The following is a 21,926-nucleotide window of genomic DNA, read 5'->3' as shown; positions in this document are numbered from 1 at the left end:
AATCCAGCAAAGTAGAACCATTTACCATCACTTGTTGCCCTATTTTTAATTGCTTGTTGCTCTGTTTTTCCACCCCAGTCCATATTTCAGCATGCAGGGTACCCCTACACTCATATTCACCTGCCCAAACCCTATTATCTAAGTCCCAGATTAAATGGCATCTTTCATAATTAAACCCTGAATCCTCAGAATTTGTATTGGTCTCATCCTTCTCTAACTCCAAGAATCTTTTATTGGAATATATGCCCACATCCTATTTCCACCACCAGCTAATGGAGGATGGTCAACGTTTCTGTCTTCCAAGGATGCATTCTCCCTTCTAGTGGCATAGTTACATGCTCAACTAATGTTCCCCTCAGGAGCCACCTCTCTTCACATTCTGGCTAGGTGGTTCTAACAGAACCAACTCCTATCCCTGGCTCACAGAACCTGCACACCTCGGCCAAAAACCAAGAAATCTGTATGGAATTTGGGGAATGGATAAACTGGAAGGATGTCACACTATGCCATTTCTCTACCTAAAACCCTAAAAAAGCTCCCATTTCACTTAGAGGAGAAGCCTAGAAGGCTCTAGATAGATCTTGTCTTCCCCTCCTCTTTGACCTTTTTTCTGTTATTCTATTCCTCATGTCTACTTCAGCCACACTGGCTACTTTGAATCCTCAGACATGCCAGGCATAATCTCATCTTAATGCCTTTACTCCATCTGGTCCCTCTCCCAGACCAACCTTCCCTCAGACATCCATTTGATTGACTCCAAATGGAGACCTAAAGGAGTGTATGCAAATCTCACTTCTCGGCGAGGCTTATCCTGAGCCCCCCTTTACTGTTGGCACACATCACCACTTCAAAATTCCTGATGCCCCTCACTCTCTCCTTTTTCCAGATCACTTCTTTCTAATAGACTCTATAATTTGCTTATTTATTTATTTATTTACATATCATTTATTACTTGTTTCAGGGGTACAGGTCTGTGATTCATCAGTCTTACACAATCCACAGTATAATTTGCTTATTTTTACCTTTACTTACATTTACATCTAGTATATCTATACACACTGGAATCTAAGCTCCCAGGGGCAGGAATCTTTGCCTGCTGGGCTCACTGATATCTCCGAAGCCCTAGAACAGTGCCTGGCTCAGAGCAGGCACTGCATAAATACCCACTGACTGTTGCATCAATTTGTAATTACTCCTCATTTCTATGAGCAGCAACCCTGCATCACACCGTCACTTGGGTACTTGAAAGATACTGATGCTCAGGTAGGGTGAGTATTCGGTGAAAGTCCCAACTTCAGGGATTGCCACAGCTATGTCTGCTCTCATGGGTGGGGACACCCCCTTGCTCTGCAGCCACCATGCCTATCTCTTCACTTGAAGAGAAATTTTATTAATCATGCAGAGAAATCAAGTCAGGGAGAAACAGACTTCAAATCAATCCTGGGAGGGGCGCCTGGGCGGCTCAGTCGGTGAAGCGACTGCCTTCGGCTCAGGTCATGGTCCTGGAGTCCCGGGATCGGGTCCTGCATCGGGCTCCCTGCTCAGCAGGGAGTCTGCTTCTCCCTCTGACCCTCCTCCCTCTCATGCTCTCTGTCTCTCATTCTCTCTTTCTCGAATAAATAAAATCTTTTAAAAAAAATAAAACATGGGTTTTGTATAAAGGACAATGCAAAATATTTGCATGAATTTTAAAAATTAAACAACACAAGTTTCCATATTTATAGAAGGCAGCTTAGAGCTCTGGAGCACCCTCCCCCAACCCCTGCCTGGCTCTTACATTAACCAGCTCTGCAGCTTTTGACAAGCTACTTACCTTCTCTAAGCCTAATTTGGGGATATGAAACGAAATAATAATGCCTTCCTCATAGACTTGTTGTTAAGAACATTAAATTAAGATACATAAGAGAAGCCCTAAAAACAGATCCTGACATAGGAAAAGAGAAGAAAACATTTTTTATTTATGATTATTATGTTGTAATATTTAAAAAAACATATGGGAAGCAAGAAGCAATCATCCCATTAAAGTCCCCAAACATGTCCAATATAAGGTTTCACTTGAGAAGCAAGAACAGGAAAAGACTTAGAGAATACAAATAGCAAACATGATTCGGGGGTAAAAAGCAAGATACTTCAGAAAGGTTAAAGAAACCGATTTTCTTTGAACTTGAGGAAGAAAGAGCTGAGAGACTTGGAACCTTCACGAAGTGAAAAGAAGGCTCAGCTAGTGTCCACCTTCCCCAAGGCAGCATGGCGCGTACCACGCTGACCCCAGCTGGGTGGGGAAGGGAGGGCTGATTAGGCATCAGGGGCATCTGCGTGGCTCTGGGAATCTCAGAACCAATGAGAGAGAAGTGGAATCCATTTCCCTGGAGATTTCCTTGGAGATCCTAGAATACAGGATACTGACGCATGGATGAGGAGTAGCTGATCGGGTAAGCAGAAATCCTGGCCGTCAGTACGGTAAAGTGTGATGCACCAGGAGTCCCAATTTCCACATTATCTTCTTCACTGGCCCTGCCTGGTTGCCCCATGGTCCAGTTTTACTTACTACTGTGTTAAGCCATGTATGGCTCCAGAGGATAAATGCTACGCCCAAGGCATTATCTGTTTAGTCATCAAGTCTTTAACACTAGACCTCATTAAATGAGCTCCCGCCAACCAGTGCAATACCCAGGAAAGGGACACAGAACAGGTATGTTGTGAAATTTCAACAAGAGAAAGGCAGGGGACCACCAGGGAGGGGCCTGGCAGCCCTGGAAGGAGCTTGGCTTAGAGCAGGGAGGGGCCAGAAGATAAATATCATTTCCTCGCAAACCCTCCACTCACCCTGCTTTCAGGAGGCTCTGTCTCCTCAGGGGAGCTCCAGGAAGGCAGGGACTTTGTCTTGATGACTTCATTCCCGGGTCTAAGAGAGCACGCACCCACCGCCACGGGGGCACACTCTCACACATGCTGCTGGCCACTCAGGGCCAGCTCTGCAGCTATAGCTGGGACCTCCAGATCCCTGGGGCCTCCGTCTGGATTGTGCTTCGTCACTGCCTGCTCCAAGGCTTCCAGTCCCAAATCTGAGCCGCAGACACTCTCTGAGACCATCCTGTTCTCTCATCATCCCCACCCCTCCGGCCCCCATCTGTCCAGCGTTTCTCCCTGCCTCATCCCGAAGAAGGCCCCCGCTGCCCTCCTCCCTGCTCCCGTCTCTTCCCCTCTCGGGTCTCCCCATCCTCTCCCCCTCACATCTGGCCTGCCCATCCATCTTGTCTCCTTCCCCAGTCGGTCCTCCCTCCTGCCCTGACCTGCCCATCTTCTCCCCCGGTATCTGTCGCGACGCTTCTCCCACTCAGCTCTGCCTGGCTGTGTGCCCCTACTCTGTCCTCTGGCTCCACCCTCCTCATCGCTTTAGCCCACATCTGGAGCCACACTGGGTTCGCACTGGGGGGAGAGGGGCGAGACTATTCATGGGCCCTGAAATTGGATGTCAATCCCCCTCCCTAACATAAAAAAGTACCTGCTACATTATGGCTGTTCAATAAAAAAACCAATGAGTGAATGAATGAATACTAACTGAATGAGTAATGTGGTAACAGTGACACTGGCAAGCATAAGAGTAGAGAGGACACCTGACATCCTCATCCCAGAATATTCTACGGCACAGAGTATTTCTCGGGTGTGAGCAAACACTGTGGGCGATTCCTGCTTTCTGGGGAGAGGGATCCTGTGAGAGAGATCATGCCATCACCCAGGGGAAGCCAGAGTGATTGCCAAGGCTCAGGACTTGGCTGGCTGTTGTTTCACATGGGGGAGAAAACAACGACCCTGAGGGAGTAACTGCCTCAAAGTCCCCTGTGCCCTCAAAACTCCCTCTGGGCAAAACACAACAGAAGCACAAGACTCATGTTATTCTGTATTTCCTCGGGGGGCTGTAAGTCCCTAGAAACTCTGGGCCAAGTCGCTTGTGATCAGTAAGTTCATCCTACAACCTCAGCCTGCAATGTGCTCAGATGCTGGGTGAGGGCGGAATACCTGCTGTGAACAGAACCTGGTACCTGCCTTTGGTCTCAGTTCAGCGGCACCCAGGAATCCAGGGACATGGGGGATAGCTGAGTGTAGGCAGGAGCTGGGGCTTCCAAGAGCTGGGCCAGGAGGGGCCCAGGGTTCCTACCAGGAGTGGAGGCTGAGGGCAAGGGCCTGTGCAAGGGTCCAGCATCCAGGCTAGGAGATCTGCTGCAGGTCTGCTGGGGTGGGTGCCCCCTTGCTGTATGCACTACCTGGGCTCAGCAGGTGCCCTAGAGAGCCTGGCCAGGTGAGATCTAACCACCTGCTCCCCATCCCTACCCTCAGTGCTCATCTGAGCCACATCCGGGGACCCTCCCTCTGGACAGGAAGCTTGGTGGGTGCAAGCAGCCCCTGAGAGGGGCCTCAGCATTAGTCAGCATCATCCAGGACATCGCCCCGCCTCCACCTGGGCTCCCTGAAGGAAATCAGCACTTGTTGCCAGGCCTGGCTCTCAAGGTGGCCCTGCCACATCAGGCTCTCAGTTAACCCATCGCACATAGCACAGGTCATTAAGACATCCACCTGCGTGCCGCACCCACACCAGCTCACGGAGGTGGCCTTCTAGCCGAGGCCAGGAAACACAAGGGAGGAGTCAAGGCATGACGTGCTACTGCCCTCTGCTGGCAGCTTCCAGATATTCCACACTGATGCCAAAGAGAAGGCCCAACAGGCCAAAAAGGGCATCCTCCCTCCTCCCACTCATCCTTACCCTGGGGGACACACGGGATTGGCGGCTCCCATTGAGGCCATGGAACTGGCTGCATCCAGTTCCCAGGAGAGTCAGCCAGCTTACAGAGAGAGAACAGACAGCCCAGAAGATGAGAAAAGAAGAGGAGAGCAGAAAGACGGGAGCTCACCAACCCAGCTGAGGACTAACAGCCCCTTCTGTTTACACCGTCCTTCACAGGATGCAGACAGCACTCAAACACCCTGGACAGCACGTCAAACAGGACAACCCCAAATGGCACAGCAGGGCAGGTATGGGTTCCTTCCATCTTGCAGATGAGAAAGGTGCGGGCCCACAGGGTCGGTGTCCCTCATCAGAGGCACACAGCCAGGTGTGGAATGAGACCCACAGCACAGAGTCTGCCTTCCTTGGCCAGGGCTCTGGCAGATAATATTAAGCAAGTGTTTCTTGTCCCCTGTTACACATCCCAGAACATCTGCAATCACGAAATCTTGTATTGAAAAAAGCACGTGCCCCCCCCGCCCCATCACTAGACCTGACTTGTCATCTGGCAACCACCAGGCGTGGTCTGGGAGAGGCTGGGTCTGGTCACCATCTGCATTCTCTGTAACAGGCTGAAAAACACACTAAACAGAGATGAGCAAAGGTCTGAGAAAACAGAGCATCTTAGAGCATGAGACATATACCCTCCCCCAGCATAACAGGTAGACGGACCCTAGGATGCTTACATGCTGGGCGGGCCCTACCAGGCTGCAGCTCGGATGATTTGCTTCCTTAACACCACGCTCCTGTTGCTTCCAACAAATGACCAGCATGGCCATCACCAAAAAGAAGCCAAGGCTTTAGATAAGGGCAGCCAGGGGCTCTGGGTTCACCACACGCCCACATGCTCGTTGGTTTGGGGACCTTCTTCCTCTTGTCCCCTGGAGACAGATTATGCCCTGATCAGTGTCCCCAGCCTATCCACCTTCTCCCCCATCCTCCATGTTTCTGGTTGGTCTCCCACGGCCTCTGCCCTAGCTACTGCCCAGGACTGCCTTCCTCCTTCCCTCCTGTCCTTCCCCCAGACTATGGCCAGGGTTAAGGGCAGAGCTAGCCCTCCCAAGCAGGATTAAACTGATTGGAAAGAAGCAAGCACATCCCTCATCCTTGCTTCTCTGAGTCAGCCAGAAGCAATAGCAAAATGCGTCCTCTGCTCTGGACCGAGGAGCAGGTGACAAATGGGCAACTTGTTCTTCCTCTGGATTTTTTTTAACGCTTAGAGAGGAGAGGAGGAATATTTATTAGTAAGGAAATGGGACTTGTCGGAGTCTATGAACGCCCCCATACATGTCTGCTCTCAAGGAAGAAGAAAGACAAGTTAAGAAATCTAAGACCCCTGGTGAGCTATGGAGCAATCTCTCTGGAAATAAAATGTGCACCCAAGCAGGGGCTCCAATCAGATGCTTTCACCAGCTAGAAAGGGGAGCTACTGGAGGAGAAAATGAAGCCTGGTGCCCACCGCTGCCCTCAATGCTGGCTGCCCTGGGGCTCATTTCCAGCCCTAGTCTTTGTCTACCTGGCCAAGTCGCACCATCCCTGACCCCCTGCAACCCCAGGGTGAGTGGGGCTCTGGCAGCTTGCAGATGGGCCAAATCTGCCCCAAGAAAGCTTCCTAGAAGGGACTACCTCCATGGAGACTCTGGGATCATTGCCACCCACCCGTGGAGTATGCACAGTCTCGTGGCAGGTCAGGCCTGGGCAGCTCGGTCCTTGTGGTCTCATCTGTCACCCCTCCTTGCCCTGTCCTGCAAGAGCCAGTGCTGACCCGATGGTGCTGACTCACTCACCCACTCTCAGGGACCACCCTCCACGTGCCAAAACGGTGCTCAGCCCCACTGGGTCCGAGAGATGAGTAAGACCCCGTCTTTGTCCTCACAAAACCTTCATGCTTGAAAAGGATGGCCAACAACAAAAAGTCACATTTCTATCTCATGTAACGGCTCAGAAGAGTGTTTATGCAATTATCTCATTTTTAATACTTAATGGCCCTGGGTAAGAGCTGGTTTTCAAATCTCTGCTTCACAGAAGAGGAAAGAGTCTCAAAGAGATGAGTGTGACCCTTAGACTTCGGCTCAAAGTTCTTGTACTCTACCACCCACAGCTGGATGGCAAGACAGGGTCTCGCCACTGATTCCAGGAATGGGGAGGGTTTAATGAGCCCCCACACAGGGAAAGGACCACTGGTTGGGGTCCTCAGATCTGAGGGTGCGCAGCTATAGGGTATGGGACTTTCTGCCTACATGAGTGCCTCTCCCAAACCAGGTGTCCTCTCCAAAGAGCGTCCCAGACCAGGGAGGGGACAGATAAGGCCTGTTTCTGAGCAATGGGCTAGAAGCAGACTGGACGGTAAGGCTGCCTGAACCAAGTCCTCACTGGTGCTGCCTGGGGCCACCTTTTCAATGGCCCCCCATAGCACAACTTCGGCATCACTCTCTGTAGCCCAGAGGCTGGGAAATGTCCAGCTACAGAATCTGTCTTAGGGAGAAGAAGAAGGCTCGATTTTCCTGCCTGATCCTCACTGCATCTTCCTGATCACCCAGCCCCCCAGCCACGGCCAGTGACCTTCCCAGAAGCTCTGTAGCCAGTGCCACTCGAGCCTCATGTGTGGGTCTCTCCTTCCCTCTGGTGGACAGACGGCCACGGTGCAACCACATCCCTGAACACCCAAAGGCAGAAATCACCTTCCTTCCCACCGCCCCTCTGGCCTTTGCTTTTTCCCACAGGACGCTGTGCCTGGATGGGGGCCAATGACCCTGCTTTCTGCTCCCAAGTCCCACTCCCCTTACTTCTCCTACACATGAGGACCAGTCCCTTTCTGACCTCAGCACTGCCTGGCTTAGTGTCCAGGTCCTTCCACGTGGTTAGTGCCCTGCCCCTGGTGCTGTTGGGCCTCCCCTGCACCGTGACCCCTTCTCCCCAGATCTCCTTGCCCGCATCTCATTCCTGCCATCTGCCTGTCAGTCTGGTCTCCTTGCCCACAGAAGGCTCTGACCTTGGGTAAGGGCTGATCTGGCCCCAGATGCCCAGCTGTGACCATCAGTTTCAAGGCCCTAGGATGCGGGTTTCTGAGCCTCTGCTTCTCTAGGTTGACTTGATTTGCTGCTTGGCCCCAGTTCAACGCACTGTAACCAACACTGACCTTGGCTTTAGCAGGCACTGTGCTAGGAACGGCAGGAACCAGAGATTAGTCTACCAGGTAAAGTGGATATACCAGTAAAATGAACCAAGACCTTATGGCGACAGCAACCTGGGAGCCCCGAGAGGGAGGCTTTGTGGGGAAAGTGATCAGTCTACACTGATGCATGAGCAGTCTCACCCAAGGGAAACAGTGGAAGGAGGCTGGCTGCAGTGGCTGCCACCTACTGAGCACTGTCTTTACCTACATTATTTCCTACCCTGGTCCTAGCCCTGAAGTTAAATTCTTATCTAATGATGGAGCCTCAGAGCATGAGAGTAGTTTGCCCCAGTTCCCACAGCTAGAGGGCTATTTGAACCTGGTCTCATGTTGCTTGCACCATATTCTGTTGCCTTTCTGGTGGAAGGCAGAGCAGGAGCAAACACGTAAGGGCATGGAAGTGTTGGCCCACTCAGGAATGGAGAGTGTTTCCAGACAGGCTGAGAAAAAAACTTTATGAGCATGATTTTGTAGTAGAGGGAGGTGGTATGACTTAGACTTTCAGAGATTTGCAGGTGGCAGATGAGAGGGTAAGACTAGGAGTGGTTGACCAGATGCTCCTCAATAACCCTTCTCTCCTTCTATGGTAATAGAACTCACAGTTTTTATCTTAGTTCTTGGTCACTAAATAAAAACTACATTTCCCAGCCTTCCTTGCTGATGTGACCCATGGCCAGGGGATGTGAGTAGAGCCTATTGTCAACAACTTCTAGGGGACGCTTTTAAAGAAAGGAGCATGCCTTCCCTTCCTCCTTTATCTCTTCCCCCTAGCTGGACTGCAGATGAGCTGGTGAGATACACGAGATCACGCAAACACAGGAATAACAGAGTGGCAACGGAGAAGACACCTGCATCCCACACACCACAGAGCCGCCATGCTGTCCCAGGACTGCCCATGGTCAGACGGTTACTTGTGAAAGAGAAATAAACTCTCACGTTTAAGCTGTTGTTATTTGTGATCTCTCTGTTGGAAGGGTCTCAGCCAGAGAGGACAAGTCCGAGGCCATGGCAAGAAGGAAGAGTAGGGGGGATGGGGGGGTTCCAAAGACACCGGAGGAAACACCAACAGGACTTGGTATCTGACTGAATGTGAGGCATGAGGACAGAGGACCAGCATGGTATTAAGTTGACAGCAGAATGGAGGTATTTGAGACACGGTGTCCTTTCTCTTTATTATTTCACTTCTAGCTCTAACTTCCTCCTCACCCATCTTCTCTTCAGGACCTCTCCTTTCCCAGAGGCCAAATCGCTTTGCCAAGACCTCTTCCACCTCTATCCTTCACACATACTTCTCTCTCTGCTGGGACACCGCTTGCAGCCCTGCACCACCTTTGTGCGGCTGACTCAGAGCATCTTTTATGGACCTTCCCCCTGGGAAGCTGCCCTGTCTCCCCGGAGCTGGATGAGGTCCCATCGCCTGTACTTTCCCTGCGTCCCCTGTACTGTGCTCCCTCTGTCTCAGCATGGACTTCTCTGTGCTGTAAGCATTTGCTTTCTAGTCATTTCTCTCACTTAACCAGGAACTCCTTGGGTACAGAGACCATATTCACCCTTGGATCCTCACTGCCCAGTATAGAGCCTGGCACTTGATGGGCATCCAAAAGAGGTCATTGTGCGGAATTTTCCTTTATCCTCACTCCTCAAAACCACCCTCTGGCTCCCCATTTACCATTCACCCTCAGCAGGTTCCACCAACTGAGTTCCGTACAGCACTTACATGAAACACAAGCAAAACAAGCCAGCAACGCCAAGCAGCCGCCTGCAACTGCACTCACCATGCTGTGACTCAGAACTGCCATTATCAAAAGTTAACAGGTTTCTGCAGTCTTACTCCCCATTTGGGCAGAAAAACATGAAGCAAGCTTTCTCAAGGATGTTTAACTTGAAATGTTCCATACCTTAAATTTAGGTCTCTATTTCAGAAATGATTCAGCCTTAGATTAAAGAAGACAAATGTCGCTATTTTATCGAAAGTTATGAAACACCACGCATGTCAAATCTCCATATACCTTTCCCTCCTAATGCCACAAAATGATACCTTTATCACCATTCAATCAAAGGCTCACCAAGTTGGTGCAGGGAGACCAGGCTGTAGCAGTAATCACCGGATGCTTCTGCAACCCCTCACACCAATCTACTGCACAGCATCGCCGTGATAAACACATGAAAGGCTTCCTCAATCTCACTCCCCATCATCATCAGCCACAACAGATATTTACTGACTGTCTGTTATATGCAGGACACTTTGTTAGGTACAGGAAAAGAAAACTTGAAGAGAAATTCCCCAAGGACTTTGAAAAGGGGAGCATGTGTCCCTTAGAAGTAAGTTATCTGTCTCTGAAATGAGTCACAGAATCATTTGTAAAAGGAGACAAATGCAATAGGCTTTATAAAGAAAAATGGTCAAGACCAATGTGCACTGTCAGATTGCTCTGTGTGCAATTTTTGCCGAATGCAGGAAAATGATGCCATCATAATTATTCAACTGCATGGTGACCAAGTCAATGCGGGAAGGCCAAACCTTCAGCAGTGTGCATCGACATCTCTCTTGTGGCCCCGTCTCCAGATTCTACCCCCAGCACTGCCAAAACCAGTGGGCAAAATGTTGCCACAGTCCTGCGCTCTACTTGGCCACGAAATGTGAAGACTGGATCTACAAATGTTTTGAGGTCAAGAGGATGTGCACTTCTAAAAAGGGCTCTGTATCTCCAAAATTCATCACACAGAGAGTTAAAACAACTGCAGTGGTTTCAGGGAGAAAAAAAGACAGAACTCTATGAACACAAAATTTCCGTATGCCTTTGTTAATGAGTTCAGGAAAACAAAAGAAACGTCACTGTCCTACAAATGCTCACTGAGTCACTCAGCGATGCAAAGCCTTTATCAGTTGTTTCTGAGCATTTCTTAAAATCTCTTTACACATTCAAGTCACTGAGCATCATTATTAGCAAAATATTGAAATGTACATGATTTTACTCATTTGTGCAAGGAAACCTGAAGGAAAATTTCTCAATATTTTGAATTTTGGAGTTTTATATATTTGACACGTACCGTTTCTGTATCAAGTGTCTATGTAGCTGTTTTTATTTAATGCGGAGAAAAAAGGCTTCTATCCCTATTTAGAATGCAGAGCCTGCAAGATACCAAAAACCAATTTCTTCACTCTAAAAGAGGAGAAGATGGAGGCCCAGGAAGGGGCACAGGCTTCACAGTCACAAAACGTGATACAAGGGCCAGGATCGTATAAAAGTGACCCCAAGACCTCACTCTGGGTTTCCTGGGCACTGAGCCAGCTGGGAAGAGGCCCCCAATTCTCCAGTGCAAAGTGCAGCACCCAAGCCCAGCTTCTCATGGGACCAATAGGTTTCCTCCCCTCCCTGCACCTACACCTCTGCAGAGGAGCTGCAACTTCCAATGGGTCCCATGTCTGCAGGTGCTGAACAGAACAGAACAGGTGCTTCCAGAAAACTCAGTAACAGCTGGTACTAAGACCCAAACTGTCCTGTGCCAGGCACTGAGGTTTCCCTTGCCTACTATCAGGTTGCTCTCACACTTGCCCCCACAAACAGGCAGACCCCAAGTAGTAAGGTCCTTCCACTGGAATGCAAAGCCGCACTGCGCATCCAGCATAGCACCTGGTCCTGGTATGCCCCTTTGGAGGGACAAGGGGAAGGGGGAGGTCTGTACCTTTTCCTTCTGCTGACTCTGCCTTTTAAGTTCTTTTTATCCACCCCCACCCCCCAAAAAAAGTCTAATTCTTAACCTCGACCATGCGACACTGTGGAATGGGTACTGAGCCCTGCTGCATAACAGGTGAACAGCTGGATGGAAACTCCCTGTGTCACTCTGGTGACCCTTAAAGAACCACCTTTTGCCATGCAGAGCCAGTTGACCGGAAGAGTTTGGGGAAGAAAACCAAGGTGCCCAACTTTCAATCCGCTACATTATTATAACTTACTTCACAATACTTATGCATAGATGGTAATACATATATAGCTGTATTAGTCAGGGTTCTCCAGAGAAACAGAACCAATAGGAGATAAATACATACACAGGTATATAGATATAAATATAGATATAGATCAAGAGATTTTTTGCAAGGAATTGGCCCACATGATTATGAAGTACAAGTCCCAAGATCTGCAGTTGGGAAACTGGAGACTCAAGAGAGCCAACGGTACAAGTTTCAGTCCAAAAGCCAGCAGGCTCAAGACCAAACAAGAGCCAATTTTTCAGCTCCGTCCTGAGACAGGAAAAGACCAATGGCCCAGCCCAGCAGTCAGGCAGAAGTTCTCTTACTCAGCCCCTTCTGTTCTATTCAGATCTTCAACAGATTGGATGAAGTCCACTCACCTTGCGGAGGGCAATCTGCTCTACTCACTCTACCAATTCAAGTGTTAATCTTGGGAGTACCTGGGGATGCCTGGGTGGCTCAGATGGTTGGGCATCTGCCTTCGGCTTGGGTCGTGATCTCCAGGTCCTAGGATTGGCAGGGAGTCCGCTTCTCCCTCCCCTCTCCCTCCCCTCTGCTTGCGCTCCCTGCCTCTCTCTCTCTCTCTCTCTCTCTCTCAAATGAATAAAAAAAACCAAAAAAAAAAAAGAAACTTGGGGTCCCTGGCTGGCTCAGTTGGTAGAGCATGCAACTCTTGATTTCAGGGTTGTGAGTTCAAGCCCATGGCACAGAGCCCACTTACTAAAAAAAAAAAAATTAATGTTAATCTTCCAGAAACCAATATTGTACTGTATATTCACTAACTAAATTTAAATTATACATACATACATACACACACACATAAATGTTCATCTTATCCAGAAATACCCTCACAGACACATCCAGAAAAAATGTTTAACCAAATACCTGGACACCCCATGGCCCAGTCAAGTTGACATATAAAATTCACCACCACAAGAACATATGTCACAGTTACCCATGGAAGGCCTAGGGGAGGTTATTTAACATTTGAAGTTCTTTAATGGGGAATACACACTCCAGGGTACAGTTAGCATTTGGAATAGTCTCAGGAAAACCCCACACTCAAAAGGTTTCTTATAAGCATTCCAACCAACTTAATTTCTGATCCACATTACCACTTTTTGTAAACTGGTCTAATGGATGTTAGAAAATATTTTCATCACTGGAATAAATGGTGGTCAAGATGCACAGACCGGCAACATACATCACAGGCATTCTCAGCCATGTGTGAACGGGGGCTCTGAACTCACTAAGCCCAGCAGCCCATAGCTTGCAGAGGAGCACCCTGGACCTCAGGACTCACCCAGTGCTTATACAGGACAGTCACCTGACCCTAAATGGCAAGTTCACAGAATCCTCTGCTCAAGCATGGCCTCAGCTACCCCAGTATGTGAAGTGCTTAGAAGAATGCCCAAGGGACTGGGAGCTGGGACATCATGGAGCTTTCAAGAGTGGGCTTTATGACCCTTTTGTGCCTGTTGGCTAATAAGAATTTGCATGTTTAACAAAATTCAGTTTGAGACTTACATTCACTCATACATACCACTCGGTACAAGGTTTAGTAGGAAAAAAAAAAAAACAACACTATCCTTTATCTCTAAATAATAGAAGTGACTGATATCAACTAAAAAGAACCTAAAATACTGATGATTTAATTGGCTTGGGTAAGTTCATAAAACCATTCATTCACTGCTCTTTCTCCTAAGCCCTCATATTCACTATACACTACCATGTGTTGTGTTCTCCTCCTTAATGAACAGAATCAGGATCAGGATTCAAAATCTCTTTGAAAAGCTACAATATGGACTGTGCCCATTAAGATGAAGTTTCACAGAGATAAATGTAAAGTCCCATATTCAAGTTCATAAACTGTCAATTGCAAAATTATAGGATGGGATAGGAGAATGGGTCTGTAGCAGAGCTGCATCATAATCTGTGGATGGTGGCTTAAAGTTTACCAAGTCAACAGTGAGGATGCTCAGGAAAAACTATTAAGTGTTCAGATGACATCTGAAGATCAAGGGAAAGAGCAATTTCACAGCATTCTGCCCTGGTCAAACCATATCTGGAATATGATGATAAAATCTGGGCACCTTATTTTAAAAGTCATTTTGACAAATGAGAATATATCCAGGAGAGTGACCAGAAGGATAATGAGTCTTAAAATTATAAACCCCATTTAAACAAAGAGCTCAGGAGATTTATCCTGGAGAAGAGACAACAAAGGGAAGAGGTATTCAAACATCAAACAGCTGAAGGCTTATTATGAAGAGAGTGTTTTATAGATGAGGAGATAGTAGACAAATTTTGCCTAAACAGAAGAGACAGCTAGGAATGTCCAGGATTGGAAGGTACTGGCTAAAAGATCACTGCTCCCTTATATAGTAGATATTGTCCCTGCCACCACCATCATCATCATCATCATCATCAATCATCAATCATCATCACCATCATCACCATCGTCTCCATTCCCATTTTACAGATGAAACTACTAACACTGAGACAAGCTAACTCACCCCATGGCATGTTGTTCATTTTATTTTTTTTTATTTATTTATTTGACAGAGAGAATGAGAGAGAGAGAGCACAAGCAGGGAGAGCGGCAGGCAGAGGGAAAGGGAGAAGCAGACTCCCCACAGAGCAGAGCGCCTCACGTGGGGCTTGATCCCAGGACCCTGGGATCATGACCTGAGCTGAAGGCAGACACTCAACCGACTGAGCCACCCAGGCGCCCAGCATGTTGCTCATTTTAAAAAGCCATTTCCAACAGTACCACTCTATTATTTTTAATTATCCAGGAAGCAATCTCTTTTCTCCTCTCTCCCTGACTGAAGTGGAGGGAAGTGGATTCATGGTCTATCCTGAGACTTCTCTTTCTTTGCTGCTTGTCCCTTTTAGCAACTGTTAAGATTGTGGGCTTTGATATTAGACACACCCTCTAGGGCCCAAGCCCCAGTTCTACTACTTACCACTCTTGCAATCTACAGCAAATTCTTTAGTCCCTCAATTCATAAAGTCTCACCTGGTAGATAGAGTTAAAGTGAATAAACTCCTCATGGAATTTATCTGTGGATTGACTGAGCCAAGGCTCATGCAACACCGCTAAGGTGCCAGGGCATGGCAAACACACAGGCAATACTGGCTGACTGTGGCCCACGTTGAATTTGCTGAGCACTACCCCCCACCGCGACAAGGACAGGACACAGTGCGAGATGTATCCCTGCCCACAGAGCTGCAAAGCCTTCCTCCTCCAGGAAGCCCGCCTCAATCAAATGACTGAGGGTCCAGAAAATTTTTTTTTTAAGATTTTATTTATTTTTTTGACAGAGAGAGACACAGCGAGAGAGGAACACAAGCAGGGGGAGCAGGAGAGGGAGAAGCAGGCTTCCCGCCAAGCAGGGAGCCCGATGCGGGGCTCGATCCCCGGACCCCAGGATCATGACCTGATCCAAAGGCAGACACTTAACGACTGAGCCACCCAGACGCCCCTCCAGAAAACTTTCAAGGGGGTGCTCAGGACTGTTGGTCTCAAGGGGAATCAGTTTCCACTCCAGATACTCAATTTCCAAAGGTACTCCCCTCCCTAATATTTATCTACCCTAAAACATCTACAGCAGAGGATTTTCTAACATGATTTCCCTTCTCCCACTTTGTAACAGCAAGGCACACCTCTCACCCACCCAGAATCTCACTGCCCTACTCTCAGGTGTGCAAACCTCTGGGGTACCTGACAAAACAATTTTGAAAAAAAAAAAAAAACAATTTTGAAACACTGGTTTAGGGGCACCTGGGTGGCTCAGATGGTTGAGCATCTGTCTTCGGCTCAGGTCATGATCCCAGGGTCCTGGGATCGAGTCCTGCATCAGGCTCCTGGCTCAGTGGAGAGTCTGCTTCTCCCTCTCCCTCTCCGTCTACCTCTCCCTCTGTTCCTGCTCTCTCTCTGTCTCAAATGAATAAATAAAATCTTTATTTAAAAAAAAAAGAAACACTGGTTTACATGGTGAGAAAATTAATGACTCCATTTACTTTTTGTAAGTCGTGTGATTTTTCAATTTTTTGCTGCTGCAAAATTGGAGGAAAACCTAACCAAGTTAACTGACAGACTGCTAAAAATAATTTTTGATGATAGATCACAATGTGATTTTGGCTTAAAAATTAGATGAAATTAAAGAACTGAATAATGGGTGAAGCAAAACTTCCTTTTCTCATCCTCTTATTTACATGAACAAAGTTGCTCAGGGTTTACAACTGTAAAAATAAAAAAATAAAAGCAAAATGTATACTGAATCCTGTCTCATTCGAGCAATCCTGATATATGTCCTTGGATACCTGACTTAATGTGTCAGTTTCATCTCATTGACTATTTCCACTTTTAAGCATTTATTTATCAAATTTTGCAATGTATTCATGTCATTTTGATCAACGGCATATTAATAATAATTGCAGGGGCGCCTGGGTGGCTCAGTCGTTAAGCATCTACCTTCGGCTCAGGTCATAATCCCAAGGTCCTGGGATCAAGCCCCGCATCAGGCTCTCTGCTCAGCAGCGAGTCTATTTCTACCTCTCCCTCTGTGATCTCTCTCACTCTCTCTCAAATAAAAAAAATCTTTTAAAATAATAATAATAATAATTGCAAAAGTAACTCAACCCAGAAGAAATGTGCTCAACACTTAGGGACTTATGATTGCAGGAAATAAAATTTAATTTCATAAACATCTTTGTGTTGCTGAGAAGTATGAGAGGATGATCAATAAAACACTTTAAAGGCAAAACATTCCATCAGGATAAATTTATTTAGGGAGGAAATGGTGCAGAAAAATGAGTTCAAAGAGGAAATTGATGTAAAGTTTCAAACATTTAAAAAAGAAGTTTTATGTGTATGTTTTAATGAATGATGGTAGGTATCAAATCGCTAGCACTTTTAAAAGCTTTTAAAAGTTTTATTTTTAGGGCGCCTGGGTGGCTCAGATGGTTGGGCGTCTGCCTTCGGCTCAGGTCGTGATCCCGGGGTCCTGGGATCGAGTCCCGCATCGGGCTCCCTGCTCCTTGGGAGCCTCCTTCTCCCTCTGCTTCTCTCTCTCTCTCTCTCTCTCTCTCTCTCCCTCTCTCTCTCCCTCTCATGAATAAATAAATAAAATCTTTTAAAAAAATAAATAAATAAATAAAAGTTTTATTTTTAAATGAAAACATTTCAAATATGCTGAAAGTTATATCCTTTGCACTTATTTCAACATATTTTGAAAGTGTTCATAAGTGAACTTAAAAATGAGCCACAAAACACATCGTTTTTCAAAATTCTTTTGAGTAAAAGGGTAAAGACGAATGAGGTAGATGATATCCCCCGTTCCAAAGAGGCTATCTACAAGTTAACACAACCAATTCTGGCCCTCTCCTCCCTTCTTACTTACTCCCATCAGCAGAAAGGAGGGCCTGGGAGATTCAGATTCCAGCAAGATGGGGACCAAAATAACCTGAAAATTCCTAGAAATTCTGGGGGAAATGTAACAGAAAAATATTTTTGACTTAGCTGAACTCCTAAGAAAAAGGGGGAATCCCCCAGGGACAGAAACTCATGCTGTCCCCCAGGACAGCATGAGCTGACACCAGTGCCGCCCCAGCTAATCTGAGGCTGTTAATCTGCCCCAGGTAAATCCAAACTGTTATCTCATCTCAGGAGCTTCCCATACCCAAGAACAGGAAACGAGGCTTGGCATGGGACAAGGTGGGAAGTGGGAACTAAGATCTCCTCATAAAGCCAGAACTCTCAAAGAGATGGAAACTCCGTAAAGGAATGGATCAGAAAAATTCATGCCCTCGTACATGGGACACGAAGGAGACTGCAAGGACACGTATCGCTTCCTTCCTAGTCCATTAGAGAAGTCTCCCCTGAGAATTCTAGGCACCAGGGCTATGACTTGCAAGGGTCTGGGATTTGAAATTATGTTGTGGATCCGGGAATCCCCAGGTAGAGACATTAACATGAAATTGCTTCCATGGCCAGGAAGAAGCAATTGCAAAACTACTCTGAAGGAACATGCACTGAACCCACAAATGAAGCTCCCTGAAAGTGAGAGCTCATGACCCAAAATTACAGTTCCAAATTGTAAGGACATGCCCACATTGAGCAATAGCCAGCAAGCAAAACAAAGTACTAGAAACCAAAAATTTCAAATAAAGGGAAAATTAATAGAGACAAGAAAATCAGAATATTTAAAATAATGAGACATAGAAGAAGTAATTAAAAGTATAAAAGCAGCACATGCCCTGAAAGAATGAGCTACTTTGGAAAAGGTTCCAAAGAAAACTCAGGCCTGAGTGATGGGAAGTGCCCTGACACTGCCTTCTGCCTAAAAACTGGTAGGGACCCCAGTCAGATAGGACCCCCGGAGGGCTAAGACAATGTCAAAATGTGGAAAGCCAAACTGCTGCAAGCAGATACTAGGTGCATCAAAGGCTCCCCCCAGGAGAGCATCCGTCAACCCTGCACCTTGGAGCAGAGCCCAATTCCATCATACGACTGGACAGCAGCCCCTTCCCAGACTACCTCTGTTGTTTGCAGAGTTAATAAGAAAAGCAGCTGGTTGTTGCTTTGCCTTGTTTTTAAGATCAATTGTGGGGCACAGATTAGTTTTCAACAGGGAGAGCCACAGTGCTGAGCCAGCAAACACCAAGACTCAGAAAACTGTTCTCAGTACAGACTCTGCAGAGAAAAATTATAGACTTACTGCATAATCGGAACAGGCAGGAGTACTGAGGATTATCTCCTTCAATCTTTGTTTTCCATGAAAGGAAACAGAGGCCCAGAAAAAAGCAGCTCTCTGCAGGCTCTGCACCAAGTTCGGGAAAGAGGTGAGGCTCAGAGGAGTTTTCCAGCTCCAAGGCCGCAGCAGAGCCAGCTGAGAGCAGACTTGTGAGAAGGGCCCAGAGGGCCCTTTCTGCTGGCTCCCTCTGGTTGAGCCCCTCCTTGACCTCTCAACTCAGAGCCCTGAAGCTCCTTCCCTCTATCAGGGAAGGCTTCTAAGGGCACAGGGGCTGGGGACTCGAGTGAGATAAGCAGGAGGCAAGAGGAGTGTTTGACATAATTATCCTACATAGTGGTATGAGAATTCTATTTGTGTAGGTTTTGCAAATATACTGTCTTCAGGGGAAAATCTGATATATTTTGCTGATAAGACTACCTCTCAAGTTTCATTCTAGTTAAAGAATGAATCTCTAATGGTAAAACTTCCTAAGGACAGGAAGAGATAGGGGAGAGATTTGAGCACCCCTCCATCCCTCAGCCCACATTTAGGTGGCCCTGTCTAGCCTCTCAGTAAGCTAACTCTAGTCAAAGACCCTAAGAGGAAGGACTGGAATGGGGGGAAGGGACAAAACAATGCCTGCAAGGAGATGAGCCAGCCAGGCAGGCAGCCTGCAGCAAGCCCACAGAGGATCTGGAAAAGAACAGGCTAATTTAGGCTCCAAATGTGACTTGGAGCCACCAGGAGCAGCTGTTATCCTTCTCTGCACCACCACCCGCCCCCCCCGGTCTTGACTATCACTCACTATCCCAGGGCCCCCAAAAACACTTCCACCTGCATGACAGAACCCGCTGGCTCCCAAGTGAGGGAGCAGCTCCTCCTCCTTTGGTGACACTTATGTGGGCTTGCTAAATCATACGTTTAAACATGCCATGCAGTATTGGGGGGAGATGAGGCTTATTCCAGGGGACTCTGGTGCCAATGAGGGTGAGCCTTGCCATCTGAGAAAGCAGGTAAAATGTGAACTCAACAAGAGGCAGGTCCTGCCCTACGCAAATGATCGAGGGATTCCAGGGGGGACTTCAAGGGTAATAACATGGGACTGAAGGACCGTCGTTCTGCTAATAAACACAGATGCAGTGCCGGGGTTAGGAGCAGGGGCTCTACAGTCAGACAGACTTTCTGCCCAAGTGACCTCAGGTAAATTACTCACCTCTCCAAGCCCCAGGTTCCTCATCGATCAAACAGGAATAATAATAGCAGCAGCCCAAAGGGGTTCTGTGAAGATTAAATGGGATGGTGCATGTAAGGCACATGGTTCAATGCCTACACATAGTATTTGATACCTGATAAATGTGACTTCCTTTCGCCTTCCTTCTCCCTAATGGGCCAGGTACCAATGAAGATTTAAAGAATAAAAATGAGGACTGCCAAGAAAAGTTATGTGAGGAGGGGAAACGCCCAAGCCCCAGTGAGGGCTGGACCAGAGAGGTCAAAGAAGGAACAGCAGCTAGACTGAGCCCAATCTTAGCCTGTTTGCCTAAGCAGCACAAACTCTTTTCCTCAAACCCTCGTCTACTCAGATGTCTATCTTTCCACAAACAGCTCTACCTGGGTGCCAAGATCAACATCAGCCATGTAAGAAGCTACCGACCCAGAAGGTGGCTGACAAAGCATGTGCCGCATGCCTGCTGGGAATACCCTGCCTTTACGAAAACCCTTGCCAGAATTCTGAGTCCTAGTTGCCCAGGCCTGTGGTCTTGGCGCCTGATCCTTCTTTTGTTCTCTGGGCTCCACACATGGATTCCAGGCAGCGCTGCCTCAGCTGATGTGGGCTGGCCCTCTACTACTGACCCGGGACACTCACGCATTTCTCCCAGGCGTGGCTGACCTCTCCATGTGCCTTCAAACTATGCCCGTCTTTCAGTCTTCCTCCTATCCACCTAAATTCTCCTGCTTCTTCCTCAACAGATTTGTCTAACTTCTGCCTGAGCCCTGGATAACAAGCAGCTGCTCCAAGACCAGCTGGAAGCCAACAATGACCACTGCAGGGAGTGTAAGGGAACACCCAAGGCAAAGCCCTGCGTTCTCTCTCGGTAAGGAAGTCAGTAAGGAATAGTACCGACTGAGACAATCACTCCACAAGGCTGTGTGCACCCCATCACCCAGAAGACCCAGTTGTGGCAGTCAGGAGAGACTAAAACAATTTGCTGCAGCTAAAAACAACTCACAAGTGTCAATGGCTCAAGACAACTAATGTTTATTTCTATCTCATGCTACTTGTCTCTCACAGCTCAGCTGGGATGTCTGCTCCATGCTGTCCTCACTCGGGAGCACAGACGGACGGAGCCTCCTTACCCAGAGCTTCAACGGTCAGCACAGCACGGAGAAGGACAGGTCGGGGCACCTGGGTGGCCGTTAAGCGTCTGCCTTCGGCTCAGGTCATGATCCCAGGGTCCTGGGATCAAGCCCCACATCGGGCTCCCTGCTCCACAGGAGGCCTGCTTCTCCCTCTCCCACTCCCCCCGCTTGTGTTCCCTCTCTCGCTGTGTCTCTCTCTGTCAAATAAATAAATAAAATCTTAAAAAAAAAAAAAAAGGAAAGCACACAGGCTCATGGAGGCTTTAAACACTCTGTCATTGGCCAAAGCAGGTCATGTGGACCCTTCTTTAAGGTGTTCTTCAACCTTTAAGAGGACAGGCAAGTACAATCCTAGGCTCTCACATGGGCTGGTAGTGGAGAGATGACCCCTTCTCCCAAATGGAAAGATAGCACCTGAGTTCTGTTTCCTGGACTGGAACCTTCCTCCCTCAGTAGAGAAGACAGAACTTCTCACAGGCTCCAGGTCCTTAGAGAAACCTAGTAAAGCCAGCATCCCATATCCAGACTGCCCAACGTCAGAAATCCTACATCTTCTCCTCTAAGAAGGCCACATTCTCACACTCCCCTAGGAAAAGGGAGACTCCCCTACTAAAAGGTGTGAAGGGGAACTTCACTGGAATGAAACCCATGCCATTGCCAGCAGGTGGCCTGGCCTGGCCTGCTTCTCCCAGAGGTGATGGGAAAAGAGAGGCCATGTGCATCTCTATCTTGCTGAGCCTGGTCTTGTGAGTGTTCCATTTTTTCTATAAAGTATTTCTTTATGTATGTCTTGTGAACTGTGGGATTCATTCCTGACCAATGTCAGACTGGAGGGGCCCACCAAGCATAAGAGCTCAGAAGGGGACAATCAAAAATATTGGTGAACAGCCCTAA

General features: G+C 47.7%; 1 long non-coding RNA gene across 2 annotated transcripts in view; it reads right to left on the bottom strand.

The window, feature by feature from the left end:
- Nucleotides 1–21,926, bottom strand: part of LOC113911898 — a 323,720-nt gene that overhangs the window by 257,996 nt on the left and 43,798 nt on the right. For both annotated transcript variants that reach the window (XR_003516622.2, XR_003516623.2), the window contains exon 2: nucleotides 19,885–19,949. This is a non-coding gene — a long non-coding RNA (uncharacterized LOC113911898). The remainder of the gene's footprint in view (nucleotides 1–19,884; nucleotides 19,950–21,926) is intronic.

Source organism: Zalophus californianus, chromosome 12 (genome assembly GCF_009762305.2).
Source record: "Zalophus californianus isolate mZalCal1 chromosome 12, mZalCal1.pri.v2, whole genome shotgun sequence".
Classification (NCBI taxonomy): domain Eukaryota; kingdom Metazoa; phylum Chordata; class Mammalia; order Carnivora; family Otariidae; genus Zalophus; species Zalophus californianus.
This window is presented reverse-complemented; position numbering and strand designations above follow the sequence as displayed.